This window comes from Bacillus rossius, chromosome 2 (genome assembly GCF_032445375.1).
Source record: "Bacillus rossius redtenbacheri isolate Brsri chromosome 2, Brsri_v3, whole genome shotgun sequence".
NCBI classification, from domain to species: Eukaryota; Metazoa; Arthropoda; class Insecta; order Phasmatodea; family Bacillidae; genus Bacillus; species Bacillus rossius.
The window spans coordinates 54,996,041-55,018,934 of NC_086331.1; the positions used below are offsets into that span (position 1 = coordinate 54,996,041).

At 40.0% G+C, this 22,894-nt stretch overlaps 2 protein-coding genes across 3 annotated transcripts in view; one reads left to right on the forward strand and one right to left on the reverse strand.

The window, feature by feature from the left end:
- LOC134529295 (glucose dehydrogenase [FAD, quinone]-like) overlaps positions 1–5,120 on the reverse strand; it is a 38,687-nt gene extending 33,567 nt beyond the window's left edge. Inside the window, exon 1 of the mRNA XM_063363202.1 lies at positions 4,910–5,120. The gene's annotated coding sequence lies outside the window, so the exon portion shown is untranslated. The remainder of the gene's footprint in view (positions 1–4,909) is intronic.
- LOC134529296 (flotillin-2) overlaps positions 1–22,894 on the forward strand; it is a 413,942-nt gene that overhangs the window by 196,586 nt on the left and 194,462 nt on the right. The gene's annotated exons all lie outside the window — the stretch shown is intronic.

Genomic DNA, 22,894 nt, shown 5'->3' on the forward strand with positions numbered 1-22,894 from the left:
TTTTATTCTAAAGAAATATAATTAAATAGTTGCGATAAATATAATTTAAAAACGTACATTTTAGTAGGTATTTTTTTTACTTGATAGACTTAAGTAGGTACCACAATTTATGTTTTTAAACTTCGTCACTTACATCTCCCGACTTCGTTGTTCCTTTTCGTTGTTTTATCTCCTTCATGTAAGCACTCCTTGTGTTTATTCATTTTTTACTACAGTGTATCTTGTGGCATTTGACTCAGTGGTTTTAAATATCTCGACTAAAAACGCGTATGCGTTTTCTTTTGACGTGAATACGTCTTTAAAATTGCTTCCATAGTGGGAGACAATTCAAAAAACGAATGATAACAAAATCGTGCGATACAGTTTGATGTTGCAGCTACATAGCTATCATCTCCATCCAAAATTTAATTACACCACTGGATAGCTAAATGATCAAAGAATTCGTTACGCTAAGTGAGGACTGTGACGCATTGCGCGCAGTGGAGGGGGAAGCGCCGCCATACTGAGGTAATTTTGCTGCGTTTCGAGATTTCCATTTAATACAGGGTAATTATAATGTCCGTGAAACATTTCATAAAATCGGTACAGCGAAATGGAAAAAAATAACGTAACAAATTAAATACCGCGTGAAAGAACAGCTCCTAAAGTTTTTTTGAATGTAGCGCCAAAAAGCTATTTTAAAAAACAACCGACAGGGCTGCTAGTGCATGTAGTTGCTGAAAATGGCTGCGAACCAGGCAGAAAAAGTCTTTTGTGTGCTTGAATACGCCCGTAGCAAATCGGTAGTGAGTGTCCAAAGAGCTTTCCGTGGCAAGTTTAACAAAACACCACCAGTTTACAATAGCATAATGAAGTGGTACAAGAAATTCGAGGAAGACTGCTGTTTGTGCGACGCAAAACGTTCGGGTCGGCCAGGCGTGTCACAACAGACAGTGGATCGTGTACGTGACGTGATGGTGCGGAGTCCCAAGAAGTCAACTTATCGGGCTAGTGCATAATTGAACATCCCTCAGCCAACAGTGTGGAAAATTCTTCGTAAGCGATTGAGAGTGAAGCCGTACAAATTGCAGCTTCTGCAAGCCATCAGCCACGATGACAAATTGCTCCGACTGCAGTTCTGCGTTGCCATGCAGAACCGTCTTGATGACGATGACTTTGCAAGCAAATTAATCTTCAGTGACGAAGCCACTTTTCATCTCTCAGGAAGAGTCAACCGACACAACACACGCATATGGGGGACAGAGAATCCACATGCAACTCTCGAACACGTCCGAGATTCGCCAAAAGTTAACGTGTTCTGTGCCATGTCAAACAAGACAGTTTATGGCCTCTTCTTCTTCGCTGAGAGAACTGTCACTGGTATCACCTACCTCGACATGCTGCAATTGTGGCTTATGCCACAACTTGAAGCTGATAGCAGGGACTTCATCTTCCAACAAGATGGTGCTCCACCTCATTACCACAATGTGGTACGGTATTATCTGAATGAGACGTTGCCACATCGCTGGATGGGCCGTGGGGCGGTCGTTGACCAAGTGCTTCTCCCGTGGCCACCACGATCACCGGACTTGACACCTTGCGATTTTGTCTTGTGGGGATACATCAAGGATAGTGTTTATGTTCCACCTCTACCACAGAACCTTGACGAATTGAGACACCACATCGTAGCAGCTGCTCTTACTATCACTCCTGATATTCTGGGTCGAGTATGGGCAGAATTGGACTATCGATTAGATGTGTGTCGTGTGACGCAAGGTGGATAGCCAGTGGATAACCAGTGAAAAAAAAAAACTCTGTTATTTCACGTGGTATATAATTTGTTACATAATTCGTAGCCATTTCACTGTACCGATTTTTTGAAATGATCTGCAGCACCAACTGCACTGGACTGGTGTCGCGAGGCCACATACGCTCAGGTACACTACTGCGCAGTCGCGTGTCACATACGCTCAGGTACACTACTGCGCAATCGCGTGTCACACACGTTCAGGTACAGTACTGCGCAGTCACGTGCCACACACGCTCCGAGCATCCCGCGGACCTGGTCTGCGCAGTTTGCCCTCTGAGGATTTTCGGGACCTGTGTGTGGCCCTTAAGACCATAAGTCGTATAGAGGTTTTCAACGTAATTTGTCGTGATTAACCGGCTGCTGAATTTGTTGGTCGAATTCACACTCACCCAGTACATATATTTGTTGTAGCCTGCAGTTTTTAATAACCAATGTGTACTTTAGAGCGTCTTTTAATGTTATCACTTTTCAATAAAGAGTTTAACACTTCTAACAATCCACGTGTCTGGAACTATTTTAAGTGTTTGAGGCCAACGAGCTAGGGAGTGCTTAGGGCGATATTACCACGCGCATCTAATCCCCCAATCACCTCAACGCGCTAGGCACAGAACTGCTGGGCTAAATACTTCGTGGTCATTCACTAGATGTTCATTATTTGTGTTCCTACAGCTGGGCATTGACGTGTTTCTAAATGCATACCTTAAACAAGTCTGGAGCCAGCAAACAAGGCCTAAACTCAACATGGTGAGTGAGGTCGGGCCTCACCTAGGTGAAAGTAGGCTCAGAACCAGGGGTATGAGCGAGTCATGCTAGGGTGTTGTGTTCAAACCCGCGACCCTTGCCACACCTAGCGGTTCGAGGTGCGCTGCCAGGTGTTGGCAATATGTACAACATTTCCATAACCTGTTACCGGATCGGTAAGGTTAGCTGGCTCGCGAAGTTAGGTGGAAAACTACAATGAACCCTGGAAATAAAATAATCATAAAAAATTATCACATATTTAAATAAGGACTGGTGAGGTTAGGTTTGGTGCGAAGCTAAAAAGGTCAAAAACAGCGACGAGCCCTCCAAATAACTTAAGTATAAAAATTTATCCCATTTATAATTGAATGCAAATTGTTTGAAATATTTTCCTTGCTGTCAATCAGGTTGACAACAATTTAGTGTCCCGTGACCCCTGTTTGTCGTGCTGCGTGCAACTATGGAACCTTTAAGCTTGGACCTGCCCACTATATAAGCATTACACACAAACCAATACTTATAATCTGTCAGGCAAGCATTCATAGTACAACTCACATGAAGTTCGTATTTAGTGTTGTTTCAGCTGAGCAATGGATATAAATTAGGTTTTAGGCCTGGTTTGTAAACAGCGCAAGACGCAAAATCTTCAACAATCATATTATAGAGTACCGGTTTATAAACTACGTTTGGTGCAGTAAGGTACCTAACGCAAGTATTGTTCAACTACTTACTTTCTTGCGTTTAGGCTTGCGTTTCCGACGGCCAAATTTGAAAAGAAGTGTTCCGAAAACTTCAGAAGACGCAGACGTAATGTATGTAGAAGTTAACGATGTTCTTTTTATTATATACATAATTTTTGCACTTATTAACCTTTCACATGGTGAAAGATGACATTTTCTTTTGTTTTCTTGATAAAATTAACTATCAAAAGAAGCTCGGGGAAGAAATTTTTTGTATTGTTATGCAATTTTTAGTTGTAGGGTTGGTGACGTCTGCGACGTTGCGTTCCTTGCGTAGTTTATAAATCAGGCCCAACTGTCATGTTTATGAAACAAATTTTCATAAAATTTGGAATCAGCAAAAAAAAATTAAGAGGGCGAGACATAATTCTAACACCGGAGGTTTTGCTATACATACCTTAACTTTCCTTTAAAAAGAATTGTACATGCCCGTGTAAGGCATTTTAACACTCACGTATACACACCTAAGCGAACAATGAGTGAAATGTTTGAATTTGCACGCGTGACGTTTCTTGAAAGCTATTGGAAGCCAGACCCAGCAACAGTTTTTCCAGTGGTTTTCCAGTAACGGACAATAGTGCTATAAAGCACTTTGCACACCTCAGTGCCATGTGCAGGCTGTGGGAGCATAGACAAGTGGTGGATTAGACATATTATTGTTTTTTGCGCATTGCTCCAACATTGGCTCACGATTTGCCTCGACACAACTATTTAATTCAACTGACTTAAACGATTCTGTGTGTTTTGGTTTGCAAACGATAGTACTTCAACGAATACGCGTTTTTTCCTCAACTATAAAATGTAAAGCAGTACATTGACACAGAACGTATTTAAGTGTACGTAACAAACGCTCTTTGCGTTGAAACTCGACATACAACGTGCTATGAGATCTCATAAACTTAAAGGACGGGATATATGCTTTCGCCGTATGACACTATTTTTTTTTTAAGTTCTGTTGTTCAATCACAACTTTTGGGGGGGAGGGGGTGAGGAGAAAAACTTACCCTTAGTCACATTTCTCAGAAAAGTTATTTCAAATTATATTTAGATGAAATGACTGTTATAAATTTTACAGCAAACTTTTGAGTAGTCCAACACGCGATAGAAATGATAACGAGCAACTAGTCTTCACTTTTCCTAAGTTGCGTATTTATGTAATCTATTGAAAACCAAACTTGCTTGAATCATGTTGGTGCTTTGTACGCGGATAGGCTTCAAGTTAAGATAATCTTCCATGGTAACAATTTTTGTTCAATATATATATTGTATTAGGTTTTTACTGGCGTAAGATCACGAAAATATATTAAAATGGTGTAAAGTTACAATAATTGTTTGACACTAGTACTGATGAAGCTCCGGATTTCTTTTTTGTCGTTATTCACGATTCCCTCTGTACTCATCATTAGAGATCTGCAAAATTAATTTTATTCCAGGCGCATAAAATAAATTGGAGTCTTATGTTCATTGGATACGTAAAGATGTATAATTGGATCATATGAATTGCTTTCGTGTCTTTAAGGGCGTGTCTAACAATGAGAACGTCGTGATAATGTGCGTCGGTGTGCGTTCTAGCGTGGCTTCGTGCGGTAACGCCGGTGTCGTAGGTCTGGAATGGTGGGCGGGGCGATGTTTCTCTTACCTGTGGAGCGGGTGAAGCGGGTCTCGTGGCGGAGTCGTCGGCGCGGTGTCGCGGCTCGCTGCCTGCTCATCTGCGAGCGGGTGTAGCCGCAGCCTCGCCAACACTGACCTCAAAAGTGTACACCGTGGCTTCCCGCCCTGTTCCGCGCGCGCTGTCCGTCCAGTCATGTCCCCCCACTGCAACTCCTCCAGCGAACAACTCCCTCCTGTGCGATACTTTCTCCGGCCGAGCGGGGTAGTGGGGTTTCCCGTCGGCGCTGCCAACATCGCGCCGACAACTCCGGGCTGAGTCGAGGCGACGACGTCATCGCAGCGTAACGAAAATAAGTGCGACGTTCAGAGCGTTGCAGAAAGTTGGTGTAACTGCATTGCTGTTTGGCGCCATGTTTGTTCCACTTGCACTTCTACGGCTACACCGAAAAATTGGCTTGTGGCTTCTGATACGTCAATTCCATTTTACACACATTATTCTAGAAACTGAATTTTCTATTAATTTTAAAACGCATTCCTTACAAATAGGTAACCTATAACTGTATTGTAGTAGCAACGACACTAAATCCTCCCGAATCGCTCATTAATGTATCATATTTTAGCCACCAAGTTACTTGTCGAAAACACAGATGGCAACAGCAGTAGCGCTGCCTGCAGCGCCGGTAGTGAGCTCACGTAGAACTACAACCAGTTTGTGAAGTTTCACTTCTAACGCGCTTCGCAACTACGAACCCATAAGGACATTTTCTTTGGATGTTCAACAACATAATTTTTGTATTTTTTATTCTATATCAAATTACGTCATGCTATTTTTCATGATATTTTTAAAAGGTTGCACCAATATTCATAACTAAAAGGTTTGCCCGACTAATTGCGTTGTTGTTTCCTATAATAAGTTCATTCTCTGTATTTACAAACGAAGGTAGCTGTAAACTGCTTCTGTCATCTCATTTTTAAAAATATTACTTCATAAAATATCTGCAACTACAGGAAAACCAAAAATCCAACATGGCGGGTGAAACAGAGCCGAAAAAAATGGGGAAACTAGAAAGTAGAAATCGTAAAATGTATATTTGGATGAAACACAACTTTTGTTTTTATATTTTTGAGACATATATTTTTTATATTTTTAATTAAATTGGCCTTCGTTATGGCGGTACAAAGACATATTGCATTGATAGATTTCAGACACTTCAGAAGATGTGCTGTTGGATGCATTATTACAGTTGCCATTTTTTAAAATTAATTCAGTACTGATAGTCTAATATCCCACCGCTTGATTTCTACGTCCATGATATAAAAGTTAATGAAAATACAAATTTTATAAATAATTATTAATATAGAAATAAGGTTCTCCTGGGTTTCCTATCAAAATATGGCCACAATTATTTTAAATTAATTATTATCTTTACTGTTTCGTTCATTTGTTTTAAAAATATTATATAATTCATTTAATAGATAAGTATGTAAAGAACAAATAAGCTTGGGTTTCCGCTTCTCACTTGGCCGCAACCTCTTGTCAACCAGGTGTAAACAGGTATAACTTCGTTAAATCTATACGTTCATTACTTATTTTAATGAATTATATATCAAATTAAAGCTATTTTTTTCTCTATACAATGGTATATGTTTGCCTGTGTGAAAGTGTCCGCAAATTGGAGTTGCTAACTGTCAACTTTACAAAAAAGCGAGAAAGAGCGCACCGCACCATTCATCAGACAAGGATGCAGTCTGCCAGATGTCCGTCGTTCAAAATATTTTCGTATGCGTCGATAGGTAAGGTGCTCAACTGAAGGCGGAAGCAGTAAGAATGACTAAAAAGTTCTATAAAGAAATAATAATCAATAAATTTATTCGCAGTTGCATTCGAAATCATATCAGGATAATAAAAATTATATTGTCAAGTATCGTGTTGTCTTCATTTTTATAAAATAAAATAAAAATATGGAGGTAATATTTTAAAATACATTAGATAACATTTGAGTTTACTACAATAGGTTAGTAATTAATTAAATATTTTGGAAATGTGATATCAATCCAATTTTCTTTACCGTTTGAAAATTTAGGCGTGAACTAACAACTATTTCATAACAAAATGAAGACAATATTTAATGGATGATAGTTATGTATAATGTTTTTTTATTTATTACAAAATAATTTAAACAACACATTGAAAAATGATCGGATGAATAATAAAAGCTATATTATATTTTCGTGTCATTTTATCTTCGTCTGATTCATCGGAGCTGCCACTCTCATAGCTAAAAATTTCAGAATCATCCGCATTCTCAGAAGATTATTTAATTTAATCACAAATCACACCTTCGGCTTCCAGTGTTGTTGAGTCTCTAACGAACCATGTGCGTTTTAAAGAACTATCTAAAAACCAATCGTTTTTTCAGCACTAAACTTTACACAATCCGACTCAGTCCCATTTAGCCACATCGAATTACATCGAAATACGTCGTAATAAAATTAATTATCCTGATCAAGCTTGTGATGATCACTGGCTCGATGATGAAAGTGACCTTGTGGTTGGTGTTAAAACGGAAGACACCAGTGTACTGGATTCAGCAGTAACTATTTAAATTTACTACATTAGTTTGATGAATATTAGAAAAATTTCTGCGCCGGCTTAGCTACTTACGTAACGAGCATAAGACCACTTACTTTCAGACCACTGAGTGAGTAATAAAGGTCCTTATTGATATAGTCTGGAACACCAAATTTATAACAATTTATATCTTTTACGGAAGACACCAGTGTACTGGATTCAGCAGTAACTATTTAAATTTACTACATTAGTTTGATGAATATTAGAAAAATTTCTGCGCCGGCTTAGCTACTTACGTAACGAGCATAAGACCACTTACTTTCAGACCACTGAGTGAGTAATAAAGGTCCTTATTGATATAGTCTGGAACACCAAATTTATAACAATTTATATCTTTTATAAAATAATCATCACAATTTCAAATGAACACACACTTTTTATTTTCTCCTGTTTTTCCTTCTACTCTCCATTTCATGTAATAACAACCGTTTTCTTTTTTCTTAACCAAAGATATATCATGTGCCATAGAGCAAAATTTGTTTCTACATATCACAGTACTAATTTTATACAATAAACATAATTACGATTTTGATGCTCATTAATCAAAACAATTAACATAAAATACTCTGTATGAGTGTAACAGTACAGATTGCCGTCCCTGCCAAGTATAAAATACTGCTGTATTTCATACGGTCTGTAGTGTTTTTTTTATTTTGCATGTTTATTTCAAACCTAACCAAATATATTCACGGGCACCTCTTTACATAAGATTAAGAAATATTATTTCTTCACTGTCTCTGCGTCGTCCGGATAGTTTCTCCTCTGGCAGACATCCTCTCGTTCCTGATGGTGGCTACCCAGTGGTGAATACGAAGATGGTTGTACATAGAGACATTAATGTGATGATAACAACACGACCATACAGTTTTAGCTGTAGCATTAGCTATAGAATACAGGCGAGTGTATTTTGAATAAACGTCGAATAGTACAAACACATATTTGGCTCCTCCTTTCGATTGGGGTAGGGGCCCAAACAGGTCGACCGATATCAACTGTAGAGGCCTATCTGGAATTATGGCTTGCAGCTCCCCATGTAGATGTTCGGGGTTCGGTTTAGCCTTTTGGCATAAATCACACGATGACGTCACCTGTGTTATTTGACGTGACATGTTTGGCCAGAACATTGTCTACTTATGGCTTTGTATAGTTTTTTGCTCCCTACATGACCGAGGGTAATATGAATTTCCCATATCAGTTTAGTTCTTAGTTCAACGGGAATAACTGGCTTCCAATGATCATCAAACACACTCATATTCCTAGTACGGGCAAATAAAAGTTTCTCCGGTGATAAACAAAAATGCTGATGTATTTTATGCTCAATAGGTTGCTGTTGAAACTGTTGTAAAATATGTTTGTAGTACTCATCTTGCAGTTGTTTGGTTTTCAGATCTTTTAGTATTTCTTGAAGTCTAGGGTAGATTGACTGTAGACATCGGAGCTACCAAGAACTCGCGATCTCGATGTGCAGAGCGTACATCTGTACCTTCCAACTCGTCCATGCGGCTTAGATAGTCGGCTACGGTGTTGTCAGTTCCTTTGATGTGCTGGATCTCAATGTTATACTCTTGGAGTATTGAACACCACCATGTCAACCTACTTCCAAATAACTTCCCAGCCTTAAGGCATATAAGTGCTTGCTGATCTGTGAGCAATTTAATTTTTTCACCCAACAATAAATCTCGAAATTTTTGTAGGGCCCATACAATGGCAAGGGCCTCTCGTTCTGTGACGGTGTAGTTCTTTTCTGCTTGGTTAAGGGTTCGGCTAGCCATAGCCACTGTCTTTTCAATACCTTCACTGTCACACTGTGATAATTTACAGCCAAGGGCTAATTCCGAAGCTTCAGTATACAAAAGGAATTCTTTTCCCTGTACTGGGTGATTAATAACTTGTTCCTGTAAAAATAAGGGTTTTAAATTATCAAATGATTGAGCTTGTTCATCAGTCCAGATCCAAATGTGATTCTTCTTTAACAGTTGGAAAAGTGGCACAGCTAATTTGGCCACTTGGTTGGAATAATTCCGGTAGAAACGTACCACTCCTAAGAAGGCTCTTAACTGTCTAATGTTCTTTGGAGGTACAAAATCCTGTATTATTCTTAGCTTATCCGGTGATGTTTTGATGCCATGTGGAGTGAGAATATGTCCCAGGAAGGGCATCTCTTCGCCGCAGAATACAGATTTGCGAATTTTTACTGTCATTCCAGCCTGCCATAATTTGCCTAGTACTGTCTGGTTATGACATAAATGGTCCTCAAAATTGGTAGATGTTATAAGAATGTCGTCAACATATGTTCTTGCGAAACCTCTACACTCTGGGCCTAGGGTGGCATCCATGCGCCGAGTGAATTCTGCAACGGCGTTACATAGGCCAAAGGGCATGACCTTGAAGACATACTGTTGATTTTTGAAGAGAAAGGCTGTGTATTGGCATGAGTTTGACTCAAGTGGGATTTGCCAATAACCAGATGACAAGTCTAACGTTGTGAGGTATTTCACTCCTTGGTACAGCCGCAGTATCTCACTGGTCTTTACAGGGCTCTCCCTGTCCTTCACTGTGATGTTATTAAGATTCCTTGCATCCAGGCATAACCGTACAGTGCCATCCTTCTTAATTACACAGACGATTGGGTTCGCATATGGACTGGCTTCTCTGTGTATTACTTTCCAATCAAGCATGAGTCATAGGTACTCTGTAGCTTCCTGAAGGTATTTTACTGGGATAGGATAAGATCGTCTATGGAATGGTTTGCCCTCGTGAATCTTTATTTTAGCTTTGTAAAATCGATTTAAACCAGATTTATCTGAAAACACTGACTGGTTATGTTGTAGTACGTAAAGTAGTTGATTCATCTGTACAGAATTCAATGTAGGTACTCCTTGTAGTGCGTTTTGTAAGTCTGCAGACGTTGCAGTTAAAGTTTCCATCTGGTGACTGCTGTAAATTTGTTTAGGCAATTGCTCGCTTTCCAATAGGCCGACAAATTTCCCTTGAATATGCCATTTGTTTGCTACATTGACCGGTCGGTCACTGTCACTGGAGTGTACAGTCCAGTGCTTAAAATCAATAACCACTCCAAATTTAATAAAAAAATCAGCTCCTATGATTAAGGGTTTAACCAGTCCTTTCACTATTAACGCTGTTATGTTCTTCGGCTCACCTAAGCCTTCAATACTTAATAATGACTGTCTATTGACTACAGGGCTTGCTCTTGAAGTTACTCCGATGATTTTCATGGACAGCACTGGCATCTTAGGTAATGGTGGTCCATGTTGCTCTATATAATTGACTAGATCCTCGCTGATGCATGTAATTTCGGCACCACTGCCAAATAGTGCAGCAACATCTTGTCCGCATACTTTCAGTATACTTTCAGGACACACTGTCCTTAATGGTGACAATGAATCACTTGGAGATTCACTGTACAAATAATCTCTTTCACTTTCCTGCAGTATAACTGTACAAATAAATTTTCTGTAGCCTATGCAACTGTATACAGGATAACTCACATATGATTGAGGCGAGACTAACCCCTGGCCTGGATAGTTGGTCTTGGTTCGGGGCGATGCAACCGAGACCCATCTCAGGCGCGGTGCACACCAGAGCGATACGACAACGATGCGATAAGCGATACGATACGTGTCGCGACGTGAATATGACACGGTTCTATGGAATGTGTAGCAACTATATGGAAGCAGCGTAAGTAGGTGCACACTAGCGCGATATCGATACGATAGCGATACCGATCGGCGTCGTATCGTGGAGGCTACACAGCGTGCTGGTCGCGCCAGGCAACAGTATCGCTTCGTGTTCCCTTCACGAAACATGGTGGGTTCGCAGGAGGATGTTTTTACGATGATTGCATTTATCAAACATGTAGAAAAGAAGCCTTGTTTGTGGAACTACACCCTTAAAACGTATTCTAGGACAGATGTGACTAGTTTGGCATGGAAAAACATAGCAGAAGAAATGAAAGACACAGGTAAATGAAAACATGTTGGTATTTGTATTGTTGTTTTAAGCAAATGTCAACTTTCTATTTTCCCCTGCATTGTGCAACATATGTTAACATTTATTTTGCTTAATGCATATTTTTTGTATGTGGTTGTTTGCAAGTGATTGTAATTTTTTATAACAATGTAAACAAATAATACTAAAATGAACAAGATAGTTTTAATTATAAGAATATGTTAATTATTTCAAATGTTACATATTAAAACAAACTTATAACCAGGGATATATTAAGTTAAAAAACTAGTGATCCTAAACTTTCGTTCCCTAATGTATAATGTTTTTGCATCCATATACAATTTAGCAACAATAGTAAGATGTTTTACATCATCCATTGTTTGTACTACAGCAGTGTAAGTAGGCAAGGGTTTATTTATTTGTCTATCGCAATCCCACATATTCCCACATATCGGGATGGCTCCTCCTAGTCGCATAAAATAATTCCCCTGTATATTCCGCATGCGAGCCGCATTTGCTTGCATAGGCGTCTCCTCCATCGTACTTCCATCAGGCATTGCAGGCATGGCACCATTTGAGTGGGAGAAATTAGTTGGTTCTTGAAATCGTCCCTCGAGAAAGCGAATGAAATTGTGAAGTACGCACGCCGCTTTTACAATAGCTACTGCACAATCTTCATTACAGGCGATAGGTCCTTCAAAAACGCGGAATTTGGATGTCAGCATTCCGAATGTACATTCCACACTTTTGCGACCCCTAGAAAGTCTGTAATTAAAAATTCGTCTTGCATCATTTAAAACTCTCTTTGGGAATGGCCGCATTAGGTATGGTAATAAAGGAAAAGCCTCATCACCAACCAAGTAGTAAGGGAACAGCTCCGGATGTGTGTCTCTTGGCAAATGTGTGGGATTGGGAACGTGAAGTCTGCCTAGCTTCAACAGCTTTCCAAACGACGAATGCCTAAATACAGCGCCGTCACTGTTCCTTCCAAGATCCCCAACGTCTATGAGGATAAACATGTCATCTGCATCAGCTACAGCCATAAGCACAATTTAAAAGAAACCCTTGTAATTGATGTTCCTTGATCCTGTGTTACGGAAACACTTAATACGAATATGTTTACCATCACATGAGCCGATGCAGTTCGGCAAAATTACATATCTCCGAAAAGCGTTGTGCTGAGTGTTTCCAAATACTGTCTACCAGGAGAGGCATATATATGGGTTGCAAACACGCCCACAGTACTTTACAAGTAGATTGTACAATTTGAGCAACATTATATTTGCCTCAGTAAAATTGTAATGCCAGGTCCTGAAAGCTGCTTCCTGTAGCCAAGTACCTGAAACAAACGCGAGGGCCCATTACAGGTTAACAATGTGTATAAAGCTGTTATTAACATTTCTTCGCTCTGAAAAAATAAAGCTAAGTGCTATTAAAAGGTAACGTAGTGGGTTAACTGAAATAAAGTATTGCGGAAAATTCCTGAACTACTAAATACAGTTGTGTACCATGCCCTATTAAGTTGGAAGTACAAGGGTATATTGTCTAATTAATATGCAGTACATTTATGAATGTACACTTTGTAGAAAGCTCCTGCAACATAAAAGAAAGTGTGTAATTTATTTGTAATGTATAATATATTATGAAAGTTTACTTTTCTGGTAGATGTCACGTTTTTATTTTTCCAGACCAGAACTGCCGTGATCGGTGGAAGAACCTATGGACGGCATTCGGGAGGTCGTTGAAACCACCACCATCAGGGTCAGGAAAAACAAAAAAACCCTATTACCTTGCAGCACATCTTGCTTTCCTCCGAAGGGAACGACTACGTCAGGGAATGCAAACGTACAAGAAGGGGATCACGACGAGGAATCAGAAAATCGTCATGCATCGCAGATAGACAGTGATTTACAACAATCAACAGATAGTGTCATGGAAAAATCATTGGGTATGCCAGAGGGTACACATTTAGATGTGGATTCTGAAATTCTTCAACAACCCCACGTGTCAAAGAAAAGGAAAGTGGTAACCCCTACACACGACATGGACAAAGCATTTGTTGAATGGCTTGCTTCGAAGAAAGAAAAACGAACTAGGAAACTGGAAAACGAAAGTGAACGAAATGATTCTGACTGGCTGTTTTTAAGGTCGTTGCTGCATGATTTCAAGAAACTGGATGACATGTGCAAAATAAATCTCAAAGCGAAATATATTCTACAGCTTAACAAACAGTTGAATGATGCTGAGAGAGAAGCATCAGGCATGTTTTCTTCACAATGTGATCCATCTGCTTACAGTACTCCACATGAGATACATTGTCCTATTCCAACCACTGTACTCTCAGCCAATGACGTTCATACAGTTTCACACACTGATTGTTTACCCAATAACATCGACACAGTTTCACACTTTGATTGTTTACCCAATAACATCGACACAGTTTCATTAACTGTATTGCGTTAACATTTGTGCGATGCAAGTAGTGTTTTTTCTTTGTTTTGACTGTATTGTATTCTCTTATTTTGCTATACATAATAAATGAATGTACACACTATATACCACAACTTACTCTATGACCTCTTAATTGCTAATAACATAGTTTACTTACCTTAATGTAATAAGTAATTTCTCAGCAGGTGAAACAGCAAGCCTGTATTTAGTGTCTTGGCTTCGCAGTTCCTCTGAAACTAGCTGCTCCATAATGTGAAACGTTTCTGTGCTCATCCTATACATTTCATGAAATTTTTTTTCGTGTTGTCGGAGTTCTCGGCCAACCGCAGTAAATACTTCCTACAAACAACCCTTAACCTATTGAGCTGTTTCAACATTATGAGTATGTACCCAGTACTGCCTTGCCCTTTTCCGCTTACGAATTTTTAGGTACCTGTAAGCCACTACAACATCCTCATCAGAAGAACTCATCATTAAAAATGAGGACTTTATCGCTTTCTGTATTGCCTATAGCATTGCTCTGGTGTGTACCTGAGAGTTGACAAGATAAAAGTTGTGTCGCGCAAAGCGATCCCATGCTTATCGCATCGCCTATCGTATTGATCTGGTGTGCACCACACCTTAGTTTAACATAGTGTTGCGATCGATTCCATCCTGTGACACAGGCGCGACGGCTCCGGCGTTACTCCACAATCCTTCATTTGCTCTATTGACTACTGCAGTCTGGAAGTTAGCTGCTGTCGGATTTAATGGTTCGTTTCTCACAAAATACCCCAGCTGTTGACTGGTCAGTGTAGTGTTGAATGGCGGTGGAGAGGTGTAGAATGTTGTCCGACAAAATTGTTGCTAACATAGCTCTTGCCGCATGTCTCAGGAACAATCGGAGGCTGGTTATAATGCTTTTGGTTGTCTCCAGATCTCTCGTGTTGGTTGTCGATTGCTGGTCTTCCTGGATATTATAGGATCTTCGTAATCATCCTCAGAATGGACACGACGACACCTGTCTGTTGACTCCCTAGGGCTCTCTTTTCCCGGTGACTCTGACCTTTGTCGGCTATCTCTTCGCTGTTCTTCTTTGTTCTGATGTCCTTCTTCATTATCGCTGTAGTACTTGCGATTGCTTGACCACCATGTTTTACGCTTGTAAGGAACCGATCGTTTCGGTGAATAGTTAAAGCTATGTTTACTACCTTTAAAATGGTTGCAGATATTTTTACTAGGCCGCGGACCTTCTTCGTGAGACTGCCAGCTTAATAGATTGACCGCTGCTTGGTGTTCCCCTCGTTGCTGCTTGCCATCCCTGTTATGCCAATAAATATTCACCGGTGACTGCTTGTTAAAATGTTGGTTTCGTTCAGTTTCTTCCCTCGGTGTTTGAGAACGGTTAAGTTACTCGAGTTTGTCAAAAGTCACCAGGTGCTCGCGAAACTCAGTTATGTCTTTGTATGAGCTCCCAGACAGTTGCATCTGAGTAGTATAGAATAGGGCATACTGGGACACGGCTTCTGGCTGTGGTGTAAGTGGTGTTTTCCGCCATCTTGGATTGTGACGTCACGGCGGCCATCTTGGATGAGTGTAACGGAACACAGCGTAATGGGACAAGTTTGACCTTGATATTTGACCCTCAAAATTCGCCAAAATTGGGCAAAATTTGCCCAAAATTCCTCAAAAATCGGCAAAATTTCAATTTCTTAGGAAAAAATTTCCGCCAAAAAATCTCATAAAATTCCACAATTCAAAAATTAGGATTTCGAAAATCCTCAAAAGTCGTTTTGCCTTAGAAAGAACCCAAATTACTTAAAGAGGCTTAAGCATCCATGTCTACAGCCTCTGATAAGCCTCTGACGTCATCATGGAATATGTCATTTTGAATAAAGACGTCACCGTTGCAATTATCGTTATGGTCGCCATCTTGAAATTTGGACGCCATCTTGAAAATCTTTAATTTTTATCCGATTTTAATGGAAAAAATTCCAAAATTCATCAAAAAATTAACTTATTCGAATTCTGATTGATTATATCGATTACCGTCCTCGGTTCGAACCCGGTGAGTGCAAAAAAAACTAAAAATGGCGACAGGCTCCTTCCTCAATGGTGGATGCAGGCAGACTGACTCCTACCACTTTTTTTCAAAGCATATATATCGTCACCTAGTATGACGTCATGTCTGCCATCTTGAAAATCCATAATTTTAATGCTAGAGATTCGGGAAAAATTTAAAAATCATTAAAAAAATTAACTAATCGAATTAAATAATAAAAAAATCCTTATAACCACCGTTGCACTTTTCGTAATGGCCACCATCATTTAATCAAGAAACTGGAGGTCACCATCTTGTTTTCATCCGCTAGAGTGTGCTGATACCATGTTAGTATACTTAACCGGTCACCACACCTTTAACCTTGACCTTGAAATTTGACCTTGACCTTGAACTTTGACCTTGACCTTGATATTTTACCTTGACATTTGACCTTGTCCTTGAAATTTGACCTTGACCTTGAAATTTGACCTTGACCTTGATATTTGACTTTGACCGTGAAATTTGACTTTGTCCTTGTCGACCATCATGGATTCGACATTTTATGTTCAGTACATGCTACCAGGAGCTACCACCTGCTGGAGTACGCCATCTTGTGTGTGTGTACTTGTATTATAGAGTACATTTCCATCTGGATAATTTTATTCTAATCCGCTACAGTGCAGTAATCATTTATTATAGAGGTGCCCCCCGCCATCTTGAAATACGGCCGCAATCTTGAAATCATGTAATAATGTAGCTAGAAAAGCGGGAAAAAATCCAAAATTCATTAAATAAATCACTCATTAACTTACATATTGATTCGATCGATTCCTGTCCTCGGTTCGATACCCGATCGATGCAATAATGTTTAATATTATGTAAAAAATAATAATTTCAATAAACCATGTTCAACATCCGTAAAGAGACTCTAAATCCTCTACGACCATCTTCCTATCAGACATCAAGACCAACATATTGGTAGTTCATAATTTTAATGCTAGAAATTCGGGAAAAAATCCAAAATTCATTAAATAAATTTGTAATCCATATAATGATTGATTGGATCGACTAAGGTCCTTGGTTCGATCCCTAGCCGATACAAAACAACTTTAATTAAAAAAATACTAAAAAAGTGTTAGGTTTGAGAAAATAAAAACACCACAAGTTCTTTTAAAAAAATTTTATTACATAAATTCCATACACTACTACAAGTGCAAAAAAAAACACTGACAAATTAGCAAAGCCTTTTGGATTCCTCGATTCAAACAGTCTTCTTATTGTACGGACTAAGCCTTTTACATGACTTTAAATGTCTATCCGATCCGGTCATCACCACAGCCACAGACGGACTGAAGTCCATATCACCAGGGTCTCACTTATATAGACTCATCAGCCGGTACAACACAAGAGTCAAAACAATAACCATGTTCATTATACGCGCACTTAACTTTCTCGGAGCATTTTTTATAATGAAGATGTAAGCTATCAAGACGTGAAATTAGTTTTTTGCACTTATTGCACTGAAATTGTATTCTTTTAACATTACTAGAACAACTGCTTCTTTCATGTCTGCGAGCATTTGAGGTGATAGTAAATGATGCGTCACAGTATTTGCACTGACGCAATGTACGCTCTTCATTAGTTGAAGAATCCATTGCTGATGATGAAACTTCGGATGATGGTGGAACAGCACATATCGAAGTCTCCTCCAGTGTTGTCAGAGGCGTTGCCAACGGGATCTGCTCCAACATCGTCGGCGCTGGCGTCATGGTTCCCGTAGTCGATGGTACATCCTCCATCGAGTTCGACGTTTAAGTCGGTAAAGATGCCATCGAAGTCTCAAGAACAGGCAATTACACGACTTATGCACCAGAAGAAACAAACTAGGTGATCCGTACACCGTCGACGGCAGTAACAAACTGAGCGTCCTGCTGTCTAGGACTCGCTTATATACATGCACCGGATGGAATAATACGCTAGTCAAATCAAGAACAATTTATTATAATACTAGAGTCAAAACAACATTAAAAAAATAAAAGCACCATCAACAAAAAAAAAGGCAGCACATTTGGATGCACCGACAACGAAAAAGGCAGCACCATCATCGAAAAGGCCGCACATTTGTCATTGGCTCCAATATTCATTGGCTCCAATATTCATTGGTTCCATCAGTCTATTGATTCTATCAGTCTAGTGACTCCAACAGTCATTGACACCAACAGCCTTTTTCTTCATCAGCTCCAATGATATTTGGCTAGAATGCTACGAGTCTAAGAGACTATGAGGCTACAATTCTACGAGTGTACAAGACTCCTCCAACTACATTCAAGTGTATAAAGCTCCAAATGCTCCAACAGCTCCAACACGCAATGTACGCAATGTACGCGCAATACATGCAATTTACACACAGGAAACGGAACGTTCACACAGTACACACAGGAAACGGAACGTACACACAGTACACACACAGGAAACGGAACGTACACACAGTACACACACAGGAAACGGAACGTACACACAGTACACACAGGAAACGGAACGTACACACAGTACACACAGGAAACGGAACGTACACACAGTACACACAGGAAACGGAACGTACACACAGGAAACGGAACGTACACACAGTACACACAGGAAACGGAACGTACACACAGTACACACAGGAAACGGAACGTACACACAGTACACACAGGAAACGGAACGTACACACAGTACACACAGGAAACGGAACGTACACACAGTACACACAGGAAACGGAACGTACACACAGTACACACAGGAAACGAAACGTACACACAGTACACACAGGAAACGGAACGTACACACAGTACACACAGGAAACGGAACGTACACACAATGACTACACTTCGTTCGCGCAGTATAAGCATTTAATGAGAACGAAGCACGTTTGGACGGAAATTCTATAAAACGAAAGCTCATTTAACGAAAAGGAGGCGCATTCTCTCGTTCATTCAACTTGGTAGGATGCAATCGTCAATGATAAGTTAGGATATAATCTCTCCAACAGTCTATGAATCCAACAGTTTATATTTCCATTAGCCATCGACTCCAACAGTCATTGACTCCAACAGTCATTGACTCCAACAGTCATTGGCTCCAACAGTCATTGGCTCCAACAGTCATTGCCTCCAACAGCTCCAAATGGCTCCAACAGCTCCAAATGTCTCCAGCAGCTCCAAATGCTCCAAATGGCTCCAACAGCTCCAACAGCTCCAAATGGCTCCAACAGCTCAAAATGCTTCAAACGGTCTCCAAATGGCTCCAACAGCTCCAACAGCCTCCAAATGCTTAACTCAGCTCCAAATGGCTCCAAATGTTCCAAACGGCCTTCAAATGCTTGACAGCTCCAAATGCTCCAAATGGCTCCAACAGCTCCAAAAGGCTCCAAATGCTTCAAAAGACTCCAAATGCTCCAACAGCTACAAATGGCTCCATCAGCTCCAACAGCACCAAAAAAAATGGCTCCAAATGCTCCAACAGCCTCCAAATGCTTAACACAGCACCAGATGCTTCAAAAGGCTCCAATTATCGCATCTGTCTTCGTCGGCATTTTCTCTTTTGCTCTCACTGCTCCAACAGCATTATGTTATATGATTCCATGGATACTTTGTTACGTAGCTACAGGTCTACGAGGTTCCAATGCATCATGTTTACGAAGCTTCCAGGACACGAGGCTACATGGCTACGAGACTACATGACTCTAACTGATTACAATAGCACCACTCAGTGGTGAGAGTTAGGTTATCTAATGCAAAGCAAATTGATGTAAGTAGTTCTGACTGTCATCAACAGATGTAGCCACGTGTTGCTTGCAGGTAAATATTAATTAGTTATTTTATGTGGAATGCGGGATTCTCACTAACGATCGCAAAAGAAGGAGGGCTTTGCTAGACACCAAGGAGAAGGAAGTTCGTCTTACATGTTAATGCTTCGCTGATGTCTCATGGCATATTATTTGACTGAGTAATGGTTGTTTATTTCTTTAATTCCACCTGGTAAAATTATTGCAAGTGTCAATTTATTAGCAGAAATTCACTAATTAAACGTAGCTCTGAATAAAATGACATGACTCATTAGGTAAATATCCTTCATGCAGAGATCGATTTCACACAAATAATCAGCAGCACTCAGAGAAAATCATTAGATGTCTAGCCAGGAATAACCAGAAGCACTTGGAGAAAACCATCAAATTATTAACAAGAATAATCAGGAGCACACGGAGAAAACGTAATGACAAGAATAATCAGGAGCACACGGAGAAAACATAATAACAAGAATAATCGGGAGCACACGGAGAAAACCACCACACGTTTTCTTGATATCATAAAATTAGAGGGAAAAAAAATAATAAAAAATTTAAAATAAAAACAAAAAATACATAAAATTTTGGCTTGTACTAGAACTCTATCTTTGCTCATCAATGAGAAGTTCACAAGCTAGCAGAATCTTATGTATTTTTTGTTTTTATTTAAAAATTTTTATTTTTTTTCCCTCTAATTTTATGATATCAAGAAAACGTGTGGTGGTTTTCTCCGTGTGCTCCCGATTATTCTTGTTATTATGTTTTCTCCGTGTGCTCCTGATTATTCTTGTCATTACGTTTTCTCCGTGTGCTCCTGATTATTCTTGTTAATAATTTGATGGTTTTCTCCAAGTGCTTCTGGTTATTCCTGGCTAGACATCTAATGATTTTCTCTGAGTGCTGCTGATTATTTGTGTGAAATCGATCTCTGCATGAAGGATATTTACCTAATGAGTCATGTCATTTTATTCAGAGCTACGTTTAATTAGTGAATTTCTGCTAATAAATTGACACTTGCAATAATTTTACCAGGTGGAATTAAAGAAATAAACAACCATTACTCAGTCAAATAATATGCCATGAGACATCAGCGAAGCATTAACATGTAAGACGAACTTCCTTCTCCTTGGTGTCTAGCGAAGCCCTCCTTCTTTTGCGATCGTTTGTGAGAATCCCGCATTCCACATAAAATAACTAATTAATATTTACCTGCAAGCAACACGTGGCTACATCTGTTGATGACAGTCAGAACTACTTACATCAATTTGCTTTGCATTAGATAACCTAACTCTCACCACTGAGTGGTGCTATTGTAATCAGTTAGAGTCATGTAGTCTCGTAGCCATGTAGCCTCGTGTCCTGGAAGCTTCGTAAACATGATGCATTGGAACCTCGTAGACCTGTAGCTACGTAACAAAGTATCCATGGAATCATATAACATAATGCTGTTGGAGCAGTGAGAGCAAAAGAGAAAATGCCGACGAAGACAGATGCGATAATTGGAGCCTTTTGAAGCATCTGGTGCTGTGTTAAGCATTTGGAGGCTGTTGGAGCATTTGGAGCCATTTTTTTTGGTGCTGTTGGAGCTGATGGAGCCATTTGGAGCTGTTGGAGCATTTGGAGTCTTTTGAAGCATTTGGAGCCTTTTGGAGCTGTTGGAGCCATTTGGAGCATTTGGAGCTGTCAAGCATTTGAAGGCCGTTTGGAACATTTGGAGCCATTTGGAGCTGAGTTAAGCATTTGGAGGCTGTTGGAGCTGTTGGAGCCATTTGGAGACCGTTTGAAGCATTTTGAGCTGTTGGAGCCATTTGGAGCTGTTGGAGCTGTTGGAGCCATTTGGAGCATTTGGAGCTGCTGGAGACATTTGGAGCTGTTGGAGCCATTTGGAGCTGTTGGAGGCAATGACTGTTGGAGCCAATGACTGTTGGAGCCAATGACTGTTGGAGTCAATGACTGTTGGAGTCAATGACTGTTGGAGTCGATGGCTAATGGAAATATAAACTGTTGGATTCATAGACTGTTGGAGAGATTATATCCTAACTTATCATTGACGATTGCATCCTACCAAGTTGAATGAACGAGAGAATGCGCCTCCTTTTCGTTAAATGAGCTTTCGTTTTATAGAATTTCCGTCCAAACGTGCTTCGTTCTCATTAAATGCTTATACTGCGCGAACGAAGTGTAGTCATTGTGTGTACGTTCCGTTTCCTGTGTGTACTGTGTGTACGTTCCGTTTCCTGTGTGTACTGTGTGTACGTTTCGTTTCCTGTGTGTACTGTGTGTACGTTCCGTTTCCTGTGTGTACTGTGTGTACGTTCCGTTTCCTGTGTGTACTGTGTGTACGTTCCGTTTCCTGTGTGTACTGTGTGTACGTTCCGTTTCCTGTGTGTACTGTGTGTACGTTCCGTTTCCTGTGTGTACTGTGTGTACGTTCCGTTTCCTGTGTGTACGTTCCGTTTCCTGTGTGTACTGTGTGTACGTTCCGTTTCCTGTGTGTACTGTGTGTACGTTCCGTTTCCTGTGTGTACCTGTGTACGTTTCGTTTCCTGTGTGTACTGTGTGTACGTTCCGTTTCCTGTGTGTACTGTGTGTACGTTCCGTTTCCTGTGTGTGTACTGTGTGTACGTTCCGTTTCCTGTGTGTGTACTGTGTGTACGTTCCGTTTCCTGTGTGTACTGTGTGAACGTTCCGTTTCCTGTGTGTAAATTGCATGTATTGCGCGTACATTGCGTACATTGCGTGTTGGAGCTGTTGGAGCATTTGGAGCTTTATACACTTGAAGGTAGTTGGAGGAGTCTTGTACACTCGTAGAATTGTAGCCTCATAGTCTCTTAGACTCGTAGCATTCTAGCCAAATATCATTGGAGCTGATGAAGAAAAAGGCTGTTGGTGTCAATGACTGTTGGAGTCACTAGACTGATAGAATCAATAGACTGATGGAACCAATGAATATTGGAGCCAATGAATATTGGAGCCAATGACAAATGTGCGGCCTTTTCGATGATGGTGCTGCCTTTTTCGTTGTCGGTGCATCCAAATGTGCTGCCTTTTTTTTTGTTGATGGTGCTTTTATTTTTTTAATTTTTTTTTGACTCTAGTATTATAATAAATTGTT